Raw genomic sequence first — 7,457 nt, forward strand, 5'->3', positions numbered from 1 at the left:
TTTGCAAAAACCGCCAGGTATTAAGTAATCCTTTTGCAAAAAACACTAACCGATCAATAAGCAGCTTTTAACACAGAATCTGACAGATGGGACCCAGTTGTAAGTGCTGGCGTGGCGGTCAAATGTCACACCGTTGCCTATACTGTTAAGTCAATAGGGGCTTTGACTCGCGCGGCAGCGCCAGCCACGGTAGCTGGGTCTGCCCGCACACGCGCCCGTCGGTGCAGCTGGGTCCCCCGAGCCCATCGCCCTCGCCCTGCGCCGCTGTCGGACATGGCGCACCGTCCGCCGCTGCAGCTCTTGCCCGCCATGGACGCCGCTCTGGACGATGCTCAGCTCGTCGGAAGCCAACCAGCGCCAGCACTGGACGCGGAGTTCTTATGCTGCTCCACCTCGTGCAAGCTGTGCACGTGTGCTGCCTATATGCTCAAATGGATTAGCAGTAGGCCGGACGCCTCCTTTCCGCCATGGTCGAGCTCCCAAGAGGCCCTCCTCTATCTCCTTGCATTTGATCGAACACCTAGCAGGCAGCGTGGCAAGACGCGGCCGCGCCGCCTGGGTAGTGCTCCACTGGGTCTTCAAGGTTCTTGACAACATCCACGACCACCCCATGCTCCTCAACCTCCCAGATAACGGGCATCGCCGTGCTGGCCGCATACTTCGGCCGAGCTGTCGCCGCCGCCGTGCGCTGTCACCGCCGTGTGGTGTCCACCACCACGCCGCCTCTGCGTCGGTGCGTCCGAGCTGCCGTGCAGGCCCGAGACCTCGGCTCACGCCCTGGCCATCATGCTGCTCCGGGCCGCTGCACGCGTCTGAGCGCGGGGCTCGCCGTTCGCCATGCGCACGCAGCGCCATCCGAACTCGCTGGTGCATGGGTGCTCCCGGAGGTGGTCAGTGACTCAGGTCATTCAATCCATCCGCCAGTACATAGTTGGCTAGCCTCCGTATGAATCAATCAAGCAGCTTGTTGTACACCTGTACGTCCATATGTATTCGCGCACGAATGACGACGGGTTCCGGCATTGATGTGGCTCACCTCGACGGCTTCTCTCCACGGCTCGGTGCTCGTCGTCTCCAAGCTTCGGATCTTGCCCAGCTCGGTGCAGCACCCGAGGAACCTCCTGTTGACGCGAGGAAGCAAAGAACGTGGTCCGGGGCTAACCGGAGATGGAGATCGTGCGGCATAAGATCTACTGGCTTTGACCTCCGACCGAGCCATGGCCGCAGCTATGTGGCTTGCGGACGCGCACAGAAAGAGGAAAGGAAGAGGAAAAGAGGGCGGCGGGCGGCGGGCGCAGGGAGCAGTGGCGGCGGTGCGAGCTGCCCAGACGTGGCGGCGGGGCCGGCCGGCGCGCACGAGGGCGGCGCTGCCGTATCGACCCCATCGGCGGCGGTAACGCTAACTGTAGTGGGGTGGGTCCCAAGTCAACTTAACGGGTGATCCAAATGGTGTGACGAGCGCCGTCTTCATCAGCGCCACGTGGCACCTGACAGTGAGACCTACTCATCAGGTTTTCAATCAAATTGCTCTAATTGACCTATCAGCGTTTTTCGCAAACTGTCAGCACAATAGTGGTGGGTTTTTGCAAAAAAAAACAAATGATGGTGGTTTTTTGATTTAGGGTCCGCAATTGTGGTGGGTTTTTGCAATTTACTCGAGCACGGGGGACACGTGGTGGGCGAGCAAAAATCGAGGGGACAGATGAGACGGCCGTTCTCCACCCCGTGGTCATGGGGCGCGGGCGCCTTGAAGACCACGACCCGAGCCCACTCAGTAAATGAGCCGCGCCTCTGCGTTTTCCTCTTTTTACGGGGAAGGCGTGAGTCGCCTCTTTACTACGATGTGACGCATGCGTGCGGAAACCGCCCCACACACGACCCCCACGTCACACATGACCCTCCACGTCGCGTGTTCAACGCGGGTCATGGGGAACCGCAGCGGACGGGAAATTACTGCGGTAAAACTCCGCCCCACCTGCCCGCACACCGTTCTGGGGCTAGCCCAACAACGCGTCGCGCTTATGTGTGGCCCAGGCCCGGGGGCTCCTGTCGGTGTACAAAAGTAGGGGCTCTCCTTTTGCACCCCTTTACTTGTGCACGGGCAGCCAGAGCCGCGCCCACGCCACACTAAGCAGAGCAGAGGAGGGATGTCGGAGCACAAGACGACTAGAGCAATGCCAAGACCAGAGACGCAAAGAGAGCAAGAGGGCGAGGTGGACTCCCCCGACAAGACTCTTGTCAGGGTGGCTTCCGCTGCCTCGACAAGATCCTTGCCGGGGAAACTTGCCTGACGCCAGCAGAGCGTGCCACCCTTGAGCCCAAGGGGTTCCCACGCCATACTGGAGCCAAGGCTCGGGAGGCACCTCCATGGTGGCATGCAGATCTTTGTAGAGATCATAGACACACAAGATCAGATGGAAACCAGAAGACGACGATCCTTGGTGAGATCCTTGCCAAGGAGATCCACCAGACCCCCGACAAGACCCTTGCAGGGGACGACCCTTGCCGGGCCCTCGGCAAGACCCTTGCCGAGGACGCCCGCGGGGCCACAGCCAGGCCCGCGTCTGCCAAAGCCTCCACTGCCGCTCCCATACAGCTGTCAGCTCGACCAGCTGGGCAGGCATCTGCGTGGCAGCGCGCGGCCTCTACACCAACTCAGCAAGCACCTGCGTGGTGGCATGCATATCTTCTTGAAGGCTCGTCCACCGCGCCAGCCCAGCAGCCAGCCAACGTGGCGCTACAATGCCTCGTCAGCTTAGATGTGCGTCGGAGCCAGGTGAGGCGAAGACAGCTAGGACGAGCTTCTTTGCCATCCCCAATAAAGCAAGAGGGGCACGTCGGCAGTGCATTAAATGTGTTTGTCCGGCGATGCCAGGGGATAGACTCAGCCCCTGTACACCTTTCCACCTCCGGTGTACCATTGTGGCAACCCATTTTTGTCTATAAAAGGAGGCCCGAGGCGTACAGGAGGGGGGTTCGGATCTTTTGGACTAGAGAGCTACTTCAGTTAGTTCAATAACACAAGAATACTTAAATACACATCAAAGGAGGACTAGGGTTTTACGTGTCTCCGCGGCCCGAACCTGGGTAAACAATTTGTGTGCTGACCGCCAGACCCGCTCTTTGCACAGACCCGTGCCCGCCAACCGTATAAGGGATCCAAGTGAACCCATAGGTGTCGTTTCCCACCGACACCAACCCATACTACCTCGCCGTAAAGGTAGAGACACAACAGCTCGAGGATATACATATGACCTCTAGCAGGACCTGAAAAATAGAGCATGCTAGACCAGATCGATCTACGGATCACGGGGGCGTGCCCCAACATGTGACGACGGCTATCTAGCCGAACGTGACAAGCATAACCACGTCCAGGCCGAAAACCGTAGACGGACTCCATCTAAGCTACGTCGCGTCTTGGCTCGATATAGAGGCATCGCACACCCCCTCTGCTTCACTGATGAAGTAATGGAGCACAAATTCCCGGAAGGGTTTAAACCCGTGAATATCGAATCATACAATGGAACAACAGATCCCGTAGTATGGATTGAGGAATTTCTTCTCCATATTCATATGGCTCGTAGCGATGATATTCATGCCATCAAATACCTCCTACTAAAATTCAAGGGACCAGCTCGGCACTGGTTAAACAGCCTACCAGAAAACTCCATTGGCAGCTGGGAGGACTTGGAAGACACCTTCTGCGACAACTTGCAAGGTACATATGTCCGACCTCCGGATGCCGATGACTTAAGTCACATAGTTCAACAGCCCAGAGAGTCAGCCAGGAAATTCTGGACTAGGTTCCTAACTAAAAAGAACCAGATCGTCGATTGTCCGGATGCAGAAGCCCTAGGGGCCTTTAACCATGGCATCCGTGACAAATGGCTCGCCCGACACCTCGGCCAAGAAAAACCGAAGTCCACGGCATCCCTCACGGCACATATGACCCACTTTTGCACGGGCAAAGATAGCTGGCTAGCCCGTAGAAACAATACTGCAAGCAAACCTGGCAGCTCCGAAGCCAGAAATAGCAACGGCAAGCCCAGACGCAACAGACACATGCTTCGAAGCAACGGTGACAATACCGATGACACGACGGTCAACGCCGGATTCAGTGGCTCCAAGACCGCCCAGCAGAAGAAGCCATTTAAAAGAAACAATTCGGGCTCATCTAGCTTGGACCGCATACTCGACCGTCCATGTCAGATCTACGGCACCCCCGATAAACCAGCCAATCATACAAACATAAGCTGTTGGGTCTTTAAACATGCTGGTAAGTTAAATGCCGAGAACAAGGAGAAGGGGTCGCAAAGTGAGGACGACGACGAGGAGCCCCATCCGCCGAACAAAGGGGACAAAAGAAGTTTCCCCCGGGGTTAAAATGGTGAGCATGATATATGTTACCCATATCCCCAAGAGGGAGCGCAAATGCGCGCTCAGGGACGTCTACGCGATAGAGCTAGTCGCCCCAAAATTCAACCCATGGTCATCCTTCTTGATCACCTTCAATCGCAAGGACCATCCGACCAGTATCCGTCATGGCGGTTCAGCCGCACTGGTCCTCGATCCAATCATTGATGGATTCCATCTCACGCGAGTCCCCATGGACGGTGGAAGCAGCCTCAACCTGCTCTATTAGGATACTGTCCGCAAGATGGGCATCGATCCATCAAGGATCAAGACCACAAAAACTACCTTTAAAGGAGTAATACCAGGCGTAGAGGCCCGCTGCACGGGCTCAATCACATTGGAAGTCGTCTTCGGGTCCTCGGGCAATTTCCGAATCGAAGACTTGATCTTCGATATTATCCCCTTCCGTAGTAGCTATCACGCACTGCTCGGACGAACTGCATTTGCTCGATTCAATGCGGTGCCACACTATGCTTATCTCAAACTCAAGATGCCCGGACGATGCGGTGTCATAACAGTCAATGGAAACACCGAACACTCCCTCCTTACCGAGGAGCACACCACAACCCTGGCAGCGGAAGTACAGACCGGCCTTATCAAGCAGAACTTTAATTCAGCTGCCAAGCTCCCGGACACTGTCAAGCGAGTCCGGATTACTCCGCAGCTTGATAGTCCAGCTCGTCAGGAGTTCGACTAGAAATTCGGCCTCTGTCTCAGTGTTGACCAAATGGCGGCGTACATATCGCGCGTACATAACTATGCACTCAAAATACCATGGGCATAGACGGATGCATAAATCGATTGTGGTCCAGAATACGGCTCGACCTTCCCCGGACCCACATACTGTCCCTTTTCTTCTCTTTTTTTCTTTTCTTTTCCACATGCCCCTCACAACGGCCTCATCACCGACCCTTTTGAAGGATGGATATACCAAGGTGGCAAGCAGCATAGACGTGTGGTGGAATATCTAGGTGGTCTTCTTGATGATCACTCTACCTATTTTCAGGACCCGCACGCAGCTCCCCCTTGGTCTCGGCATGTTAAATAGCCCTATTGCTTATCGCACTATTTGTACAAATACGCTTCGACGTATTAGTCAAATTATAATGGAAACAGTTTGCAGACCAATTTATGTGGCATTGGCTTACTATTTCGTTTTATTTCGCTCTTCTTATCGATTGCACCCGTACACTTTGGTACGCTTTAATTCGCCAAGGGCTTCATTGCGCCCCATACTACAGCAACAAAGTCCGAACACTTTTTACAGTAATAGTTCGGCACCCCGAATTTTAGCATTATATGCATCGGCTCTGAATCATGTCTTTGGTCCATAGTTGGGTTGCCCGGCTTCTGTGCTTGCTGCCTTACGTTACGTCCTATCCGCTAAGGTAGTAAAGGGAGAAGTACTGCAATTGTGTTTATGGTTTATCCGGATAAACACCTTAGTAGAGAAAGCCGAAAACTGACTGTCATGATGCGGCGAGAGCTGGTCAGCTATTCGGAGGTTCAAATCTCTTGCGGTTCTTTCCGCATTATGCGACTGATCGGCCTCCACCTGATCAGGTGTCTACAACACCCTAGTCCGGATCAACAAATTCTAACTAGGGGCTGCACCTATATTTCTATTGTCAAACTCCTATGGCTAAGTGAGGGTGATAAAGCCACATAGTCCGATTTCCTGGTTCGTTGCGCTAAATACCTCCTTCAAGGACCAAACTCTTGGATCAAGAGTGTTTAGGTCCTTGAAGCCGATGACTGGCCAACTCTCAGATTTAATAAAACGGCCGCATTGTCCTGGTTCGTTGCGCTAAATACCTCCACAATGCGGGATCCCTTCAGGACATCATCAAAATACCGCTCGGGCGTGCGGTGCTCCTTGCCCATGGGCGGTCCCTCGGTCGCGAGCTTGACGGCGTCCATCTTCGCCAACTGCACCTTGACACGGGCGAAGGCCATCTGCGCACCTTCGATGCAGACCGACCGCTTGATGACGTCAAGCCGAGGGCAGTCATTGACCAGCCGCTTCACGATCCCGAAGTAGCTGCTGGGCATGGCTTCGGCAGGCCACAGACGGATTATCAAATCCTTCATGGCGATTCGGCCACCCTATGCAGTTCGGTCAGCTGTTTCAGCTGATCGCTAAAGGGCACCGGATGCTCTGGCGCAAGGTATTGTGACCAGAACAGCTTCTCCATCGAGCTCCCCTCTTCGGCTCGGAAGAACTCTATAGCATCAGTAACACTGCGCGGCAGATCCGCAAACGCCCCTGGAGAACTCCAAATCCGGGTCAGTAAGAGGTACCTTTTCTTCACATATTTGCTCTGCATAATAAAGTCCTTACCCGCCGTGATTTTCCTAGCCTCCTGTATTTCCTGGAGGGCTCCTTGGGCTTCAACCCGGGCCTCTTGTCCGCTTTGGTAAGCCTTAGCAAGTTTGGACTCTTGGTCCGTAATCTTGCGCTCCAAGGACTCACATTTCTTTACGGCATCCTGGAGTTCCTGCTGGACCTCCCCGACCGTTGCCTTGTGTTTTTTGAGGGTGGCTTGTTCCTTTGCCTCTCTTTTCTGGGCCTCGGCCAGCGCTCTCTTGAGGGTCTCCACCTCGGTCGCAGCTCCTGCGAAGCATCATGGTAACATGATCAACACAAACAATTCATATTTTTTTACATATGAATAGGCCATTGCATACCGTGCTCGTCCTCGAGTTGTTTTTTCACATGGCCGAGCTCTTCCTTAGCCCACTCCATACTCTGCTTCAGTTCGGAGACTTCGGCAGAATGGGAAGTCGCAGCCAGCATCGACGCCTGCTTATTCACATAGACACATATGGTTAGTCTCCGGCAAAAATTATTTGATCCTCTGTCCGTCTTTTCTTTTCGAATACCGGACAGAGTCTCAGGGGCTACCATCTATACTATGACATCTTTTTTGCATAATTAAGTCGCATACCTCAAAGCCTGTTAAAAGGCTGGTGCAGGCTTCGTTCAGTCCGCTGTTAGCGGACTAAACCCTCTCAACCACCGTACCAATAAGGATACGGTGTTC

The sequence above is a fragment of the Triticum urartu genome, chromosome 3A (assembly GCF_056163025.1).
Source record: "Triticum urartu cultivar PI428250 chromosome 3A, HENAU_Tu73, whole genome shotgun sequence".
NCBI lineage: Eukaryota > Viridiplantae > Streptophyta > Magnoliopsida > Poales > Poaceae > Triticum > Triticum urartu.